Genomic DNA, 20,301 nt, shown 5'->3' with positions numbered 1-20,301 from the left:
CTGTTGAGGGTTTGGCCTGTGAGAGGCAATGTTCCCATCATTTGCCAATTTGGCCTTTGTTATTCCCACGTGGCTCACCAATAGCCGAGGAGAGTTTGGCCTCCTGTCAGCTGGGCACTTAGGCAGTATGTCCCTCAAGTCACAGAGTGACTAAAAGTGATCAGTTCCTCTAGTCACTTTAATGATGTTTTGGTACTAAAAGAATAAAAAAACCAATTTTCAAGAACATTAATCATATTAACTCTTTTATATTATTTTTAATTTTATTTTTACATTCCCTGGACTGAAATGGAAATGTCACTACTGGGCATCAGCCATCACAGACTTGGCTATTTAAGCAAAGCTAGGAGAAAACAGAGCTTGTGGCCAAGTGAGTTGCCCGAATCATTAAGAGTTGGAGTGAGTCCGGATACAGTCAGGGTTCTGCTCTTGCTACTCACCACTGTTCCTGGCAACACTGATCTTTGTGGCTGCGCCGTGGGCCTCCGGGACTCAGGAATCTGAGCCTGTGATGGAAGAAGGGAAGTCCAAGTCCTCCCAGAAAGGAGAAGCCTCAGAGTAACCTCATGTGGCCTACATGTGCCTGGCCTCTGTGCCAGTCTGCACTCGGCTGGAGTACCAGATAATCCTTCCTGAGTCTGTATGGAGTCCCTTGGCTCCACAGGGAAGGCACATTCAGGACATTGGGGCTATTTCTCATGGTTTCAGAGCAGGCTCAGCTGTCTTCACTTCCCACTTATTATGTAACTCCCACAGAAGCAAGAGGATAGTTTCTATCTAAGAAGATAGAGGGTGTGAGGAAGTGCGGAGAGAACATAAGAGAAATAGAGCTATTTCCAGGTAGAATATTCTTGGCAGAGAAACACAGGCGGTCAAAGAATTTTAGAGATGGAGACAGACCTTGGATGTAAACTTATCTAAATCCTTTGGTTTACATATGAAGAAACAAAGCTTCAAACAAGTCAAGTGACTTATCCAAGGTCATAGATATATAGATAGCAAGGTCAAGATTAAGACTTTGTTTTTCAAAGGCTGAGATTCTTGTCTTTCTTTTCACTTTCTACCTAGCTATAATTACACACCCTCACATACACCTTTCTGTTTAAGAAAATCATTTTTCTTAAAATCTCCATTGTGTACTCATACTTCTGAAGTTATGTAATATTGAGTAACCTTTTTTTCCACACTTATTTGTTAGGTCCAAGGATTGTTTCCTTTTGGCAATAGCAAATTCATCGTTCTCTGGTTTCTCTACCTTAAAAAGTAAGGGGTTTTCTTCTCCTTCCCTCCGTTTGTCTGGCAACATCCTCAACGAAAATCAAACAAGCTGTGAATGGGTTAAAAAGGGGTAGGGGGTGGGGGAGTCTTTAGAAATTGTGTGTAGCCCCATTTGGCCTTAGGAAAACATAAGAATTGGTGATCAAGTACATTCAGCAGGATGGCTGCCTTTCAAGGGAAACAATATCTGGATATTTCTATGTCTAGACCACAGAGGAAAAATGTTTCCTTGGTAATTAACCCACTGAAAGCAGAATAGACCCATGTGGCTCTAAGAAATAGAGATAGAGAGGAGTTAGACAGATAAAGTTACTGAAGATTCATCCTACAGATGGCATTGTTGGTGATACATTTATAAAAGCTTGTTCACAAGTCTGTATGTCAGCATTTTAAATCCAGAGTCTTCACAGAGTGAAAAGTAAATAGGGGGTGGTAAGAAGTTATTTGTTTTCTTAACCAGCCAATGGTATTTTTTCATTGTACTGTTTTCACTTCACTCTGTTTGCATGCTACTGGTGAGGGTCTTGTGAGAAACGTCCCTTCCCCTGGAGTGTGAAGCAGGGGTCATATAATTAAGACCTTCAAGACATTTTTTTTATTGGGAATCAAGATGTTAAAAGGTTGCTTAGACAAGCAGTTTGTCTGGGTTCTGGAGATGAAATCTGTCTGAATCTAGGTAGAATTATGAATCTCATTTGATTTGATAATCACAGTCTTTGGGTCTTGCTTTGTCATTTACAAAAGCTAAATGTAAGTTGATATGTATTATTATCTAACTAATTAATGTATTAAAAAATTCTCTGCAGGGATAGGCCATGAAATAGCACAGATTGCAGTGAAATATTCTGAACCTTTTATGTGGATACTATACATTAGCAATCATAGAAAAGGGATAGGTTTCCTTTACAGTTCGGTTTCCTAAGTATGACTTTGCATTTTCCTTCCACAACCATTTATAAAATGCTACTGCAGGCTTACCGAGATGTTTAAAATCATCGGGATCTGAACTGACAGAATACACAGGATCTATTTGAGAAATGCAGTCTATAAAGAGAAATAAGATAAATACAAAAACAAGTGTATGTGTAATTAATATTACATAAATGATATCACAGTGCTGAGAAATACACAGTACAAGCAAGGCCACTGTGTGTGGTGAAGACAGTTAGGGTAGGAATTTTACAAGCCTCAGTTAATTGATGAAATAATGTTACAAGGGATATTTAAATAGCTATGAAGGAAATAAAAAATAAAATACCTCAAACTAATCTCTTAGCTTGATTTTTTTCCCCATATTCCCTTCTAAGCCTTTTCCGTATGCAGGCATAATTTTAGGAATCTCCAATGGAGCATGAGTCCAGTCCTTTGCCTTCCTTCCCAGCTCCCCCATCTCTCCTGCTCCATCTCTCCTGCTTCCCTCTTGTGAAAGCTCCCCCTCCCTCCACCAGGCTGCTCATCGCTGGGGGATCTTTCTCCTTTGCCTGGAATCATCTTTTTCAACACGATCCCTCATCACTCCTCTTTTCACCTATCAGACTTCTGTTCATACCTCGAAGCACTGGCATTGCATTTTCCAAGAATTCTTCCTAGTATGTTTCCTACTCCTCCACTCACCTGTTTTTCTACTGGTTTTAAAGCCTCACCTCCCTTTTCCTGCAGAGTATATTAGATGCTCCTCATCTGTGAGCTCATAGGAACGCTTTGCAATTTTTATCAATGTATTTACCATACTAAATTTTAATGATTTATTCCTCCAACTATGATGTGAGCACTTTGAGAGGAGGAATTGTATCTTATTGAGGCCATATTCTTAGTGCCTGTGTTAGTGTCTACCACACAGAAATGGTTCCATAAACTTGACTGAATGAATGGACTAGGGGCCTGATATCCAGTGCCGAATGAATAATACAGAGTCCCTTCCCTCAAGAAGTGTACAGTCTGGCAGACAGACAGACGCCACACACGCACACACACCCCTCCCTGATCTCCCCCACCCAATACAAGTTTTGCTAATACAATAAAGGAAACAAAAAGTGTTTTGTGATAGAGAATAACAGACTAAATACACCTTAGATGGGAGATTATAAATGTTAGGTTGTAGTTCCAAACAACAGAATCCACTGCAGTTTGTTCTAGCAGAAAATTAATTTATCAACATATAAAAGGTGACTCACAGGGTCTCTGAGAAGGCTGGGGAACCAGGAACAATGTCCACACATAATTCAGGGTCTGCTCCAACAAAAGCAGCATAGCCACCACCACTTGGCTCTGAAACTACAACTTCCACAAATCCCCAACCCCACCAGTGAGGCTCAGGTTGGGCTGTCAGAATCTCCACCCTTACTGCCCAGAATAGCTTGTCATCTCCACCACCTGCTTTCTGAAAAGTGAGTACTAGTAAGACTCTCTGCTCATGTTAGCCCCTTCTCAGTGGAAGGCTAACTCTGGTGCAGCTGACTGGCAGATCATGGATCCCAGACCTGTACTCCAGCTGCAGTGGAGCAATGGAGCTGGGAAGTTGAGTTCTGGTATTTACTCTGGGGAAGCAGGATTCACAATACAAGAATTACTACATTCTTGGAATTTCGATTAGTATAAAAGAATATTAAAGAGATGCTAGCCAGCCACAAAAGAAGGTCACTGTAGCTTATGAAGCTCTCTGAGAAGGTAACATCAACATTGATATCTGAAGGATGATAAAGAACTTGCCAGGCAAAAACTAGTGGTTTGACAAAAATGGTGAATGTTTTATTTATGGCAGGGAAATGCTTAGCAGCTTCCAGGAACTGAAAAAATTCCACCATGGCTAAGGAGTGATGAGTGATAGACAGAAGGCCTGTGCTGAGACTGGAGATGGTACCAATTATTCAAAGCCTTGTAGGAGATGTGAAGGTGTTTGTATTTAATTTGAAATCTAGTGAGAATCCCTTAAGGGTTTGAAGCCAGGAGGGTTGAGGAGATTTAATTTATATTTCACAAATTTTATAATGACTGATATGGAAAATAGATTGGAAAAAAGCAAGAGAGAGAACAGAGTGATGAGCAAGGAGACTATGGAGTTTTCCAGATGAGATAATTGTAGCTTAGACAGGGGTGGTGGGTGGCTGTGGTGACAAATAGGCAAACTATGAAATGTAAGTTGAAGAAAAAGTGGCTGGACTTAACACTTGTCTATATTGTGAGTGCCTGGTTAAAATAAAAAAGAGATATTAGGAAGGACTTCTAGGTTTCTAATTTTAAAACTGGTGGGTAGGTTCCTGAAATGGAGAAGACTGGAGAAGGGTCATATTTAGGGGTGGAGGGTATTGGCTAATTTTAAGAGTTTGGTTTGGGACATGTAGTGGATACTGAGACTCACCAGGCAGATCTGTGAGTATTGCCCAGATAACAGAAGTCACAGAAATGTAGGTTATACTTACCTATGAACCTGACTCCTCAAGGAAGATGTCAGACATGCAGAACTTATTGCCCCAGCTATGAGAGTGCTGTCAGCAGATGGGCTTCAGCTGTCAACCCCACCAGGAATGCCCTCAGCAAGCCACTTCACACAATGTCATGCTGCCTGCAGGGGTAGCAAATGGGCAAGTCCAATGACTGATAAAGGCCTGGCCATCTTGTTCCAACAGACAGTCTTAAAGGTGTACTAGTTTCAGAGCTCATGGCTTAGCCAACACTGTTGTTGGTCCTATTTCTCCCTCTTCTCACTTCTGCTTTCTACAAGTACTGATTTCAAGCATACACTTTGGTAAACATCTAAACCCTGTCTTAGGATCTGTTTTCTAGGAAACCCAACCTGTAAAGTCGATACCAAGAGTGGTTTAAGAAAACAAGTGCTGGCCGGGCTCGGTGGCTCAAGCCTGTAATCCCAGCACTTTGGGAGGCTGAGACGGGTGGATCACGAGGTCAGGAGATCGAGACCATCCTGGCTAACACGGTGAAACCCCGTCTCTACAAAAAAATACAAAAAACTAGCCGGGCGAGGTGGCGGGCGCCTGTGGTCCCAGCTACTCGGGAGGCTGAGGCAGGAGAATGGCGTAAACCCGGGAGGCGGAGCTTGCAGTGAGCTGAGATCTGGCCACTGCACTCCAGCCCGGGCGACAGAGCGAGACTCCATCTCAAAAAAAGAAAACAAGTGCTAAAATGGAGTTCTGGAGTCAGATTACCTGCCACTTGGCCAACAATGAAGACACCATTCCTGGTAGTTGATGAAGCACAGAGAGCCCTGGTACAACCATCCAGTTGTCAAAGGTTTTGCTGGTGGTACATCGGGATGGTATAGCAGCATAAGGGAATCCACTAGTTGGTTCCATATATCAGGCATTTGAGGAGTATGGGTGAAACAATCAAAACAATAAAAAATTCTGTGTCTTTAGGAAGTTAGCATCAGAATTGAATTAAATTGTAGGACACCCAGCTAGTGTACAGAGAGTTGGAAAATTGATTGTGGGAGGAAAACCTCCTTGCCTACTTGGTGTCAGAAGTAGGCCAGGTGTGGTAGCTCACGTCCATAATCTCAGTGCTTTGAGAGGCTGAGGCAGGGGAATCACTCAAGGCCAGGAATTTGAGAAAAGCCTGGGTAATATAGCAAGACCCTATTTCTAAAAAGTATATATTTTTTAATTAGCTGGGCATGGTGGCATGAACCTGTTATCCTGTCTCCTCAGGAGGCTGAGGTGGGAGGACACCTTGAGCCCAGGAGTTCAAGGCTGCAGGGAGCTGTGATCGCATCACTGCATTCCAACTTCAGCCTGGGAGATCTCATATCTAAAAAAAGAAGTGTTCTATGGGTAGAAACAGATCATAGTTGTCAATATGTTTGGCACAGAGGTGAACTACTTGGCTACCTGTTGGTAGTCCCTTGCCAACAATTGAAGGTAAATGAATGAATGCAGCACTCTAGTCTTAGAAGGACATGAAGGCCATGGACCCAGATCTCTTAGGGCTGAAGTCTGGATCATGTCATGGGTCAAGCTATCAAAAACAGGATAGGTGCTAGCTGAAGGTAAGGAGAATTGAGAATTGATAGTAAAGCATGAGATAAGACGTGCCATTTGCAACCTGGAGACCAGCAGTAGTGTAGAGGCTGTCATTTATCTAAGTAATCTTCTTCTAGGTTTGCCCCAGGAAGAGAGCTCTACCGAAATCTTGAAAAAGCTGCTTCAAGAACATGCAAGAAAAAGTAGATATGAGAAGCTCACAGGGTAGTCTCCTCTTTTTGTGAAATTTCAGTTACACTTGGTTAGACCTTTTTGCTTGTACCATAACACCAAGATGTTCTGTCACTCCCCTACCTTTCTTAAAAATTCTCTTTTAAAATTGTGTTTAGTTTGGGTAAATTTTATTGATCTGTCAAGATCACTGATTCTGTAGTTGTGTCAAGTTGATTGATGAACCTTTTGAAGGCATTCTTATAGTGATAATGCAGATGTTTAATAAACAGCTGCATTGAATGTAATATTTTCTCTACTGATATATTAAAAATGAGATTATTCTATGACTTTCTTTTATTGTAGTTTTTATTGTACTGGATGTTGACATTAAAGTCCTCTAGCCTCATAAAATACATTTGTGGGTTTTCCTTCTTATTCAATGAATTAGTTTTTATTATACTGAGATTACTTATTGTATATTTTTTTTAAATGTTTCTTATAAAGTTAACTTTTTCTGGTGTTTCTATGGGGAAGATTCCTTTTTTTTGAGGTGAAAGCCATATAACATGCAACTAACCATTTTAAAGTACAATTTAGTAGTATTTAGGGTACAATTCAGGGTACAATTCTAGTTCTCTAAAGAGAACTAGAACAACAACTAGTTCTCTTTAGCTTAAAAACTTTTTATTGTCCCATAAAAACACCCCATATCCATTAAGTAATTATTCTCCATTTCCCTCTCCCTAAATCCCCTGGTAACCTCTAATATGCTTTCTGTTTTTATGGATTTCCCTATAATGGATAGATCATATAAAAGGAATCATATAGTATGTGACCATTTGTGTCTGGATTTTTTCACTTAGCATAATGTTTCAGAAGTTTATCCAAGTTGTAGCATGTGAGTGTACTTTATTCCTTTTTATGATTAAGTAATGTTTTATTCTTTGTGATATACCCCAATTATTTGTTTAGCCATTTATTCATTGATGGGCATTTGGGCTTTGCTATTTTCAGGCTATTATGGATAATGCTGTTACAAGTTTCTGTATGGATATATATTTTCTTTGTTTCTTTTTCTTTTTTAAAGAGTGACAGGGTCTTGTTCTGTCACCCAAGCTGGAGCACAGTGGCATGAACATAAGTCACTGCAGCTTCCAACTTCTGGCCTCAAGTGATCCTCCTGCCTCAGCCTCTTGAGTAGTTAGGACTATGAATGAATACTGTGTGTACATATATTTTCATTTCTCTTGTGCATATACTTAGGAGTAGAATTGCTGGGTCATATGGTAGTTGTATGTTTTACTTTTTCAGGAACAGCCAATATGTTATCCACAGCAATGACATCCTTATATTATATGTTACTATCAGCAAAGTATAAAGGTTTCAATTTTTCCAAATCCTTGCCAACACTTGTTATTTTCCTTTTTCTTGATTAAAGCCATCCTAGTGAGTGTGAAGTAGTATCACATCTTGGTTTTGATTTGCATTTCTTTAATGGAGGATGATGCTGAACACCTTTTCATGTTCTTGTTGGCTATTTGTATATCATTTGTGGGTAAATATTAAAGGAATCTTTAGTTCATTTTAAAATTAGATTGTTTGTCTTTGTTGTTGAGTTATAAGAGTTCTTTATATATTCCGGATATCAAACCATTATCAGATACATGACTTGCAAATATCTTCCTCCATTCTATAGGTTGTTGAGAAGACTTTTGACTAATTAACGATTATTTTCTTTAGTGCTATATACTTTTCAAGTTCTCTGTATCTTCTTCAGTCAATTTCATATTTTCATAATAGTACCAATTTTATTTATAAAACATTTCTGTAAGGTTTATATTATTCTCTGCGTATAGCTTTAATGTCTGTTTTATCTGTTTCAATGACCTTTTAATATTCCTAATATATATTTTTTGAGACAGAGTCTCACTCTACTTCCCAGGCCGGAGTGCAGTGGCATGATCTCAGCTCACTGAAGTCTCCACCTCCTGGGTTCAAGCGATTCTCCTGCCTCCCAAGTAGCTAGGATTACAGGCGCCCACCACCATGCCTGGCTAATTTTTTTATATTTTTGGTAGAGATGGGGTTTCACCATGTTGGCTGGGCTGGTCTCAAACTCCTGACCTCAAGTGATCCACCCTCCTTGGCCTCCCAAAATGCCGGGATTATAGGTGTGAGCTCAGTCAATATTCCTTATATTTTATTTGTCTATTTTTTATTGGGTAACACATTCTTGGTTTATAAATCTTCTCTCTTGGGCCTTTGTTTTCTATTTTATTATTCTCTACACTTAGTTATATAATTTCTTTCATTACACTTCCTTTAAGTACTCTGTGTTTTTATTTCAGTCTCTTAATTTGAATATCTAACCCATTATATTCAAACATTCTTGTTTTATGGTAGAAATATTTCAAGGCTTAAGGTTTATCTACATGTACTGCTTTAGCAACATTCTAAAACTTTTAAATATCATGCTTTTATTTTCCAAGTCTAAATATTTTGTCACTTCCAATGTGATTTCCTCTTTATCCCATTAATTACTTAAAACTATAGTTCTTAATGCACAAACATAAATTTAAAAAACTATTTTAAAGTCATTGGGAACTGTTTTATTTTTACTTTTAACAATGTTTTAATTTTTAACTTTCATGGTACCTAGTAGGTGTATATATTTATGGGCTACATGAAATATTTTGGTACAGGCATTTAGTGTATAATAATTACATCATGGAAAATTGGGTATCCATTCCTTCAAGCATTTTTTCTTTGTGTTACAAACCAATTTTACTCTTTATTTTAAAATGTACAATTAAATTAATATTGACTATTATTATAGTCTCTGTTGTGCTATCAAATACTAGGTCTTAGGCATTCTTTTTACTTTTTTGTACCCATTAATTCTTCCCACTCCCCCACAGCCCCCCATTACCTTTCCTAGCCTCTGGTAACCATTCTCCTATTTATTCTCTATCTCTATGAGTTCAATTGTTTTTATATTTATTTTTTAATTTTAATTTAATTTTTTAAAAATATAGATGGGGTTTCACCATATTGCCCAGGCTAGTCTCTAACTCCTTGGCTCAAGCAATCCATCCACCTCGGCATCCCAAAGTGCTGGGTCTACAGATATGAGCCACCACACCCAGACCTGTTTTGATTTTTAGATCCTACAAATAATTAAGAACATCTTTTAACTGGGTTTAGAGAACGTTGTTCATATAATATCATTTCTTTGATAGGTGTTGATTCTTGTTGACCTAGACAATTTTAGAAAACATTCAATGTTGAAAAGACTACATATTCCCTGTTAGATGCAGAGTTTTTTAGTTGATCAATTATATTTGACATTCAAAAATTCTGTAATTTTACTAATTTTTAATGTGCTTGGTATATTAATTTCTGACAAGTGTTCAAAAATATGCCACCATGATTTGGGATTCATAAGATTTATTTTTAATTCTGAGTTTTCATTTAATGAAATTTCAGGCCTTTTTATAGGTTAATATTTGTATTAGTTCATTCTCATACTGCTAAAAATAATTACCTTAGACTGGGTAATTTATGAAAAAAAGAGGTTTAATTGACTCAGTTTCACAGGCTTAACAGGAAGTATGACTAGAGGCCTCAGGAAACTTACAATCATGGTGGAAGGTGAAGAAGGAAGACCCTTCTTCACATGGCATCAGGAGAGAGCACGAGTGAGGGGGAAGTGCTATACACTTTTAAGCCATCAGATCTCCTGAGAACTCACTATCACCAGAACAGCATGGGGTAAATAGCCCCCATGATCCAATCACCTCCAACGAGGTTTCTCCCTCAACATTGGGAATTACAAGTCAACATGGGATTTGGGTGGAGATACAGAGAAAAACCACATCAATATTAAATGCTTGTTTTATCTTCCTGTTAGATTATTCCTTTCATTATATAGTACTTATCTTAATTTCCCGTGATGTTTGTGCATTTAATTCAATTATATTTGATGATGAGTTGTTATACCAGCTTTATTTTGGTCAATAAATATCCGAAATATCTTTTTTGTACTTTTATTTTCTGTGTTACTTTATCATGTGTCACTTTTAGTAGCTTACAGCAGTATTATTTTTTTCTTAGATCCCAATCAGATCATCTCTGTTATTTAATAGATGGGATTATTTCATTTACATTTATTACTATTAATATTTTAGACTATTTTAAATCTAATTTTATTTTCACTTTTGTTTTTAAAAAATCTTTATTTTTGTCTCTGTACATTTTTCTGCTGCTTTGTTAACTCTTTTCCTAATTTGTTATGAATTGATAACATTAAATTTTTTTCTTTTCCCTGCTGTTTTTGTTTTCAAGTAATATCTTTCTATATTTTTAATGGTTAGCCTTATATTTTAAACTTTCATGTTTAACTAGAACACTGAAAAGTAAATCTATAGTTATTTAACATTCATATCCTCTTCCTGAATACGACAATCTTATTCATCCTTTACTACCTATTATATGCTATGCCTCTAGATTTTTCTTTAGGATGCAGGCTTTAATTTATTTTTAAACCAAAAAAGTTAATATTATATGTATTAGTTTATTAAGTTTATCAGAATATTTTATTATTGTCTGTGCTCCCCACTGTTTATTTTAACCTTTGTTTCCTTACAGATTTAATTTTCTGATTGCTTAATTATGTCCTAATGTAATATCCTAATTCAGTTACGAGCAGAGTAGGAATAAACACTCTTACTCTTTGTATTTCTGAAGTTGTCCTTGTTTTGCCCTCACAATTGAAGGTACAATTGAAGCTTATATCAATCTAAATACCATATTTCTGGAGGTTCAATTAGGAATGTGCTCAAGTCTTTCAATCTCTGTTTACATATTTTAACAACTCCTTCATAGTTTTAAGTTTTCTTTCTGTAGTACATGCTGAATGAATTCCTCAGCGCAATCTATCATTTTTCTAATTTTCACTTTGACTGTATTCAGTCTACATTCTACCCTATTTACTGAAATTAAAAACTAAATATTTTAAAATTTTATTTAAAGGTGTCTAGTTTATCTTTTCCAAACTCCTTAGTTTTGGTCAGATTGCTTAGTAACATTATTTTATTCAAAGGGAATTTATATTAATTTTTTTGCCTATCTTTCTTTGCATTAAAATTGTTCAAGTGTTTCACTTTGCAGGCCTTTTTTGAATGAGACGTTTTCCTTTTTGCTCTTTCTAATAGTTTGTAATTTTCTCCACCTGGAGTTTTGGACCATTTGTTCAGAACTAAGTCTTATAATGGCACTTTGGAGTTCGCTTTCTCTGGTTAGAATTGCAATATAATTTACAATTTTGTTGTTGTTTCTGTGACCTCAGTAATCCATACACCTGAAACTTCATTTAAGTTGTAGCCTTAGGCTGCCTTTGAACAACTTTATTTTCAGCCTCCTTTTACAAATACAGCAGCCCCTCCCTAGTTCTTGGCTTCAAGTAGTAAACCTGGCTCAGGTTCTCTACAATTTTGTGTGGAACACATTTTGTTTCTGTATCTTGCAGGGCCAGATGCTTCATTCCCAGAGCTTACTTCCATCACCAAATCCAACAGGCCTTTGGCTTGAACCCCTCTCTGCTTTACAGGGGTTTCTGTTTCTGATCAGCAGAGATGTTTACGTATACATACACACATATAATATTAAAAATATGCATGTATAAAACACTGTATATCTATGCAAGTATGCAGTTACATATATATGTGAGATGTAGAGGTATATATTTTAAATAAACCAATACATATTTTTAAAATATCTCACTTAATGTATTTAGAATAATAGGATTTTATAAAGCATTAGCTTACATCTTAAATTAAATTTCATTTATTATCAGTTACTCGGTTAAAGTTTAAACATGTGGAGAAACAAAATTAAATTACACTAATGACTTAACCCCTAAATGTTATCATATTTTTCTCCCAATTTTTAAAAGTAAGTATTACAGATGAAGCTCATATTTGCTTAAAGTATGGCCCCAGATTTATGTATTTTCTTTTGCTCTAAATATAGCCACTCTCACGTCTTCGTGTGTGCCCATCCATTCCGTATGTCTATGCGTTCATAAACAGTTTCACATTCTGTTTTTAAATGTGCTTAAATAGTACTACACTGCTGATTTGCGTCTGCGTCTCTAAGATTTATCCTTACTGATTCTTATCAGAATCAATACCTTTAAATTTTTTATATGATTTCACTATATTGATAAAATATATTTTTCTCTAACTTACGATAAGTCTGTTTTAATTTTTTATTGTTATAACACAAGTACAATGAATATTCTTATATGTGTCTCCTTGCGCAGATATGTGTAGCTTTTCTAGGGCATACACCTTGAAGTAGTACATCTGGATTACTTAGATGCACACTTGTAATTTTATCATGAATGGTTCTCTCCAAATGATAATAAAAATGTGCCCTCTCACCAGTGGCATATAAGTGTATCATATTCTCAATATTTTCCCCAATACAGTATTGTCAGACTTTTAAAATTTTGCCAATGCTATCATAAAAAAATCATTGCTTCTTTTAGTTTGCATTTCCCTCATTATAATAGAAATTAACATTTTTTCAAATATTTATTGCCATTTAGATTTCCTCTTCTGTGAATGTTCCACTCATAGTCTTCGCCCAAATTTCATTATATATCTTTTTTAATTCAGGAAGTGACGGATGGTCTTAGTAAGAGACGGGTCCAGACAAAAAAGAAAACAAATGAGACACAGGCCGGGCGCAGTGGCTCACGCCTGTAATCCCAGCACTTTGGGAGGCCGAGGCGGGTGGATCACAGGAGATCGAGACCATCCTAGCTAACACAGTGAAACCCTGTCTCTACTAAACATACAAAAAAATTAGCCGGGGGTGGTGGCTGGCGCATGTAGTCCCAGCTTCTTGGGAGGCTGAGGCAGGAGAATGGTGTGAACCCGGGAGGCGGAGCTTGCTGTGAGCCGAGATAGTGCCACTACACTCCAGCCTGGGCGTCAGAGCGAGACTCGTCTCCAAAAAGAGAAAAAAAAAGAGACATAGAGGAACCAGTAAAGAGATTATTCACCAATTTAGGCATGGACTGATGAAGTTAGGCCTATGGGTGGTGAAGAAAAGGGTCAAATTTTGAAGTACTGCAGAGAAAGAATTATCAACCATGGAAAATGAAGACATTATATTTTAAAATTAATGTTTTAGGGGCTGGCATCTGTGGAGGTGGAGCAAGATGGTGCACTAGAAAGCTCCACCACTCACCCCTCCTCCTCTCCCCTGCAGGGAGTTTTTGACACCAAGTCAACAACTATCTACACAGAAAAACACAGCTTCATAACAACAGGAAATCAAGTAAACACTCATAGTACGTGATTTTAACTTCATATCACTGAAAGAGGAACTGAAGACATAGAAAACACAATCCTGAATCACTGCTGCTGGTCTCACTCGTCTCCAGCAGCAACAGTGTGGTCCTGAGAGCATCTCTGGGGGCTGCCGGAGGAGAACACAGCAACTGTGAGGCACTGAGCTCAGTGCTGTCTTGTTAGAGCAGGAAGGAAAACCAGACCAAACTCAGTGGATGCCCGCCCACAGAGGGAGCATTTAAACCAGCCCTAGCCAGACGGGAATTGCCAATCCCAGTGGTCTGGACATGAGTGCCTGCAAACCTCCTCACCCATAGCCAAAGTGCTTTGGGTCTCTAAGTGAACTTAGCAGGAAGTCTAGGAGAGTCCTAGGGCTGAACAAGGCCCAGAGACAGTGGACTGGGGAAGCATGCAACACACTGAGACATCAGCTGGGAAAGCCAAGGGAATCCTGGCATCACCCCTCCTGTAACCCCAGGCTACACATCTAGTGGCTAGTGGTAGAGCCTCGGGGCATTGACCAGAAAGATCTGACCCAGCAAGGTCCTAGTGGTGGTGGCCACAGGGATAATTGTGTCACTCCACCCCCAGCTTTAGGTGGCTCAGAGCAGAGAAAGAGAGACTCTGTATATTTGGGAGAAAGTAAAAGAAGAGAACAAGATTCTCTGCCTGGTAATCCAGAGAATTCTCCTGGATTTTTTTCCAAGGCCATCAAGGTGGTACCTCTACAAGTCTGCAGAAACCAGTGTTACTGTGGGTGGGGTGACCCCTAAAGCCAAAACAGCTTAGATCAGGACCCAAGTCCTTTCAAATGTCTGGAAAGCCTTTCCAAGAAGGACAGCTACAAATTAGCTCAGACAGTGAAGACTGCACTAGATGCCTAACTCCTCAATGCCGGACTAAGAATAAAAGAGAGAAGATCAAAATAAATACAATCAGAAATGAGAAAGGGGAGGCATTACAATGGATACTACAGAAACTCAAAGGATCATTAGTTGCTTGAGCAACCATCTGCCAATAAATTGGAAAATCTAGAAGAAATGGACAAATTCCTAGATACATACAACATACCAATATTGAATCAGGAAGAAATCCAAAGCCTGAACAGACCAATAACAAGTAACAAGATTGAAGCCATAGTAAAAATTCCCCCAGTAAAGAAAAGCCTGGGACCTGATGGCTTCACTGCTGAATTCTACCAAACATTTAAAGAAGAACTAATGCCAATCTTACACAATCTATTCCAAAAAATAGAGAAGGGAATACATCCAAACTTATTTACAAGGCCAGTATTACCCTGACACCCAAATCAGACAAAAACAGAAAAAAAACCCTACAGGCTAATATCTCTGATGAATATTGATGCAAAAATTCTCAACAAAATAATAGCAAACAGAATTGAACAATATATCAGAAAGATCATTCATTATGATCAAATAGGACTTATCCCTGGGATGCAAAAATGGGTCAATATACTCAAATCAATCAATGTGATACATCACAACAACAGAATGAAGGATGAAAGCTATATAATCATTTCAATTGATGCTGAAAAAGGATTTTTAAAAATTCAACATCGTTTTATGATAGTAACTCTAAAAAAACTGGGGATAGAAGGAACATGCCTCAATGTAATAAAAACCATATGTGACACACCCACAGCTAGTATCATACTGATTGGAAAAAAACTGAAAACCTTTCCTCTAACATTGAGAATACAACAAGGATGCCCACTGTTGCCACTGTTAGTCAGCATAGTACCGGAAGTCCTAGCTAGAGCAATAAGAGAAGAGAAAGATATAAAGAGCATCTAAATTGGAAAGGAAGAAGTGAAGTTTTTCTTATTTGCAGATATGATCTTATATTTGAAAAAACCTAAATACTCCACAAGAAAACTATTAGAAGTGATAAACAAATTCAGTAGAGTTGCAGGATACGAAATCTACATACAAAAGCAGTAGCATTTCTGTATGTAAACAGTGAACAATGTGAAAAAGAAATAAAAAAGTGATCCTATTTACAGGAGTCACAAATAAAATTAAATACCTAGGAATTAACTTACCCAAAGAAGTGAAAGATCTCTATAATGAAAAATATGAAACACTGATGAATGAAATTGAAGAGGACCAAGAAAAAACAAAAAGAAGGAACATATTCCATGTTTATGGATTGGAAGAATCAATATTGTTAAAATGTTTATACTACCCAAAACAATCTACAGATTCAATGCAGTCCCTCTCAAAATATCAATGAAATTAATAAGAGAAGAAAAGAAATTGTAAAATTTATATGGAACACAAAAGACCCAGAATAGGCAAAACTATCCCAAGCAAAAACAGTAAAAGAACTGGAGGAATCACATTACCTGACTTCAATTTATACTACAGAGCTTTAGTAACCAAAACACTGCAGTACTGGCATAAAAACAGACACAAAGACCAATGGAACAGAACAGAGAACACAGAAACAAATACATACAGCTATAGTAAATGCATTTTTGACAGAGGCATCAAGAACTTACACTGTGGAAAAGACAGTCTCCTCAACAAATTGTGCTGGGAAAATCGGATATTCGTGTGTAGAGGAATGAAACTAGAGGCCTATCTCTCAACATATAAAAAATCAAACCAAAATGGATTAAAGACCTAAATCTAAGACCTCAAATTATGAAACTACTACAAGAAAGCATTGGAGAAACCCTCCGGGGGAGGGAGAGCTTCAGCAAAAATGGCTAATACATGCTGGGCTTAATACTTAGGTGATGAGTTGACAGGTGCAGCAAACCAATATGGTGCATATTTGCCTATGTAACAAACCTGCACATCCTGCACATGTACCCTGGAACTTAAAATAAAATAAAACAAAAAGTAGGTTAAGGATATGAATAGACAATTCTTAAAGAAGATATACAAATGTCAAAAAATATCTGAAAAAATGCTCAACATCACTAGTTATCAGGGAATTGCAAAATCAAAACCACAATGCAATAACACCTTATTCCTGAAAGAATGGCCATAATAATAAAAAAAAGATATTGTTATGGATGTGGTAAAAAGGGAATGCTTTTTCGCTGTTGATAGGAATCTAAAGTAGTACAACCACTGTGGAAATCAGTGTGGTGATTCCTTAAAGAACTAAGAGTAGATCTATCATTTGATACAGCAATCCCACTCCTGGGTATCAACCCAGAGGAAAAGAAGTCATTATATGAAAAAGATACATGCACACACATGTTTATGGCAGCACAATTCACAATTGCAGAAATATGAAACCAGCCCAAATGTCCATTAATCACCAAGTGGATAAAGAAAATGTGATATATATGTATATACACACCATGGACTACTACTCAGCCATGCAAAGGAATGAAATAATGGCACGCACAGCAACCTGGATGGAATTTGAGACCATTATTCTAAGTGAAGTAATTCAGGAATGAAAAAGCAAACATCATATGTTGTCACTCATAATTGGGAGCTAAGCTATGAGGATGCAAAGGCATAAGAATTATAGAGTGGGCTTTGGAGACTCAGGGGAAAGTGTGGGAGAGGGCAAGGGATAAAAAACTACATATTGGGTACAACATACTGCTCGGTTGATGGGTGCACCAAAATCTTACCAATCACCGCTAAAGAACTTATTAATGTAACCAAACACCGCCTGTTCCCCCAAAAACTATTGAAATAAAAAAATTGATAAAAAAGAGAGTCATCATTAAAAATTTATGTTAGAATACATACTCACAGGTTGGTAGATGATATGGAGAAGTACATGATACTAATAAAAGAGAAAGAAAAGAAGGAAGTTGTAGTCTCGGAAAATGAAATAAGGATAGAATGTCTGTGTTTCAGATGTAAGAAACTAGGAAAACAGGGGATTAATTAAGCTCCAACAGCATCCTGTGCTCATTTCTTCCTGTGCCTAGTTCTTAGTATCTTCTCTTGCTGTGCTTAACTTTTGCTGTACTCTAGTGAAATGACACTAGTGAACCTATAATTGTCTCCTCCTTAACAAAAACATGAAAACCAGAACACTAATAAAACCTTGACAAACATTGGTGGAACATAAAAAATGGGAAAAAGGGAGGAAAGAGGGAGAGTTTAATAGTGCCAAATGGCTTTATTTAATTTTAGGGTTTATATAGTACCTTGTTTCAGAAATAATTTAGAGTAACATAGAGTTTATTAGAACGACGGACGAGGATGGAGAAGGGGGAGCAATAAATTAAGAGACCACAATTCTTTATAGATATATCAGGAAAAATTTATGGTTTTAAAAGGGGAGGGATTTAGAATATAATAATATATGTACATTATACAACCCTTGGAAGGAATGCATTCACAAAAATTATTGCAGTTTTGTTTAAATAGACTACCACCACCATGAACAATAAATACTCTACTGGAAACCAAGATGTTTAGATTGTGGTTTTTGGGTTGTAACAAACTGTACACTGGAGCAAGAGACTAGCCTTTCTATTGTCAGAGTTATTGTTTATGAAATAAGAAGTTTGGAATATAGAATTTTGAATATTGCTTACTGCTATGAAATTGTATGATTCTGACTGCATGTATGGACTGATTTAAAGCCTGATTATAATAAGCGATCTTTGAAGCTCTTTTTAAAAAATAATGTATCCATATAAAGTCAATATAATATAATGAGAAGCATTTTCTGCCATTTTCTTTTAGGGGATACTGAAGCTCTGCCACTTATTTGCTCAGTTGTTTCCTCCTATTCCCCTCATTAGATATTCTCCCACTTTTTATCTCCCCTTTGCAGCAAACTTTTTGAAAGACTCTTTGATTTTCAGTGTCTCCAATGTCTTCAAATTTCCACCTCTTCGTTCTCTCTTAAATTCATTCCAGTCAAACTTACACTGCCCCTAATCCTCTAAAATTGCTCTTGCCAACATCACCAATGATCTCTGACTGTTAAATGATGAGGTCAACTTCCAGTTCTTATCTTATGTAACCTATCACAGTGATCACTCATCACTCCTTTTTTTTTTTTTCCTTTTGAGCTGGAACCTCGTACTGTCACCCAGGCTGGAGTGCACTGGCGTGATCTCGGCTCACTGCAACGTCTGCCTCCTGGGTTCATGCCATTCTCCTGCCTCAGCCTCCCAAGTAGCTGGGACTACAGGTGCCAGCCACCACGCCCGGCTAATTTTTTGTATGTTTAGTAGAGACAGGGTTTCACCGTGTTAGCCAGGATGGTCTCGATCTCCTGAACTCATGATCTGCCTGCCTTGGACTCCCAAAGTGCTGGGATTACAGATCACTCCTTCTTAATATACTTTCTTCACTTAGCTTCCAGTTCCCAACATAGTCTTGGATTTTTTTCTATGTCACTGATTGCTCCTTCAACGATTCCATTGCAATTTTTCCTCTTCTTCCTATGGCTTAGTGCTGGAGCACTTCAATGTATCTCTTTGGTCCTCTTCTTTTCTCCATTTACATTGATTTTCTATGTAGTATTATCCAGTCCTGTTAAAAAATACCATCAGTATGCTGAAAACCCCTAAATTTTTATCTCCAGGCCAAATCTCACTCTAGAATACCAGATTTATATACACATTTGCCTACCTGGCATCTCAAGTTGTATGTCTGATGGACATCTGTATTAGTTTGTTTTCATGCTGCTGAAAAAGACATACCCAAGACTGGATAGTTTATAAAGAAAAAGAGGTTTATTGAACTCACAGTTCCACGTGGCTTGAGAGAACTCACAATCATGGTAGAAGGTGAAAGACACATCTTACATGGTAGCAGGTAAGAGAGAATGATGATCAAGCAAAAGGAGAAATCTGATATAAAACCATCAGCTCTGGTGAGACTTATTCTCTACCATGAGAACAGTATGGGGGAAACCATTCCCATGATTCAATTATCTCCCATGGGTTCTCTCTCACAACATGTGGGAATTATGGGAGCTACAATTCAAGATGAGATTTGGGTGGGGACACAGCCAAACCATATCATTTTGCCCTGACCCTTCCCAAATCTCATGTCCTCACATTTCCATATCAATCATGCCTTCCCCGTAGCCCACCGAAGTCTTAATTCATTTCAGCATTAACTCAAAAGTCCACACTCCAAAGTCTTATCTGAGACAAGGCAAGTCCCTTCGGCCTATAAGCCTGCAAAATCAAAAGCAAGTTAGTTACTTCCTAGATACAATGGGGGGTACAGGCATTGGATAAATGCAGCTATTCCAAATGGGAGAAATTGGCTAAAACAAAAGGGCCACGGGACCCATGCAAATTCAAAATCCAGCAGGGCATTCAAATCTTAAAGTTCCAAAATTATCTCTTTTGACTCCATGTCTCACATTCAGGTCATGCTGATGTAAGAGTTGGGTTCCTGTGGTTTTGGACAGCTCTTCTTCTGTGACTTTGCAGGGTATAGCCTCCCTCCTGGCTGCTTTCACAGGCTGGTGTTGAGTGTCTGTGGAAAGCCACATAGTGCAAGCTCTCGGTGAATCTACCATTCCAGGGTTTGGAGGACAAT

This window comes from Colobus angolensis, unplaced genomic scaffold, assembly GCF_000951035.1.
Source record: "Colobus angolensis palliatus isolate OR3802 unplaced genomic scaffold, Cang.pa_1.0 Scaffold73, whole genome shotgun sequence".
NCBI lineage: Eukaryota > Metazoa > Chordata > Mammalia > Primates > Cercopithecidae > Colobus > Colobus angolensis.
Note: the sequence above shows the minus strand (reverse complement) of the source record.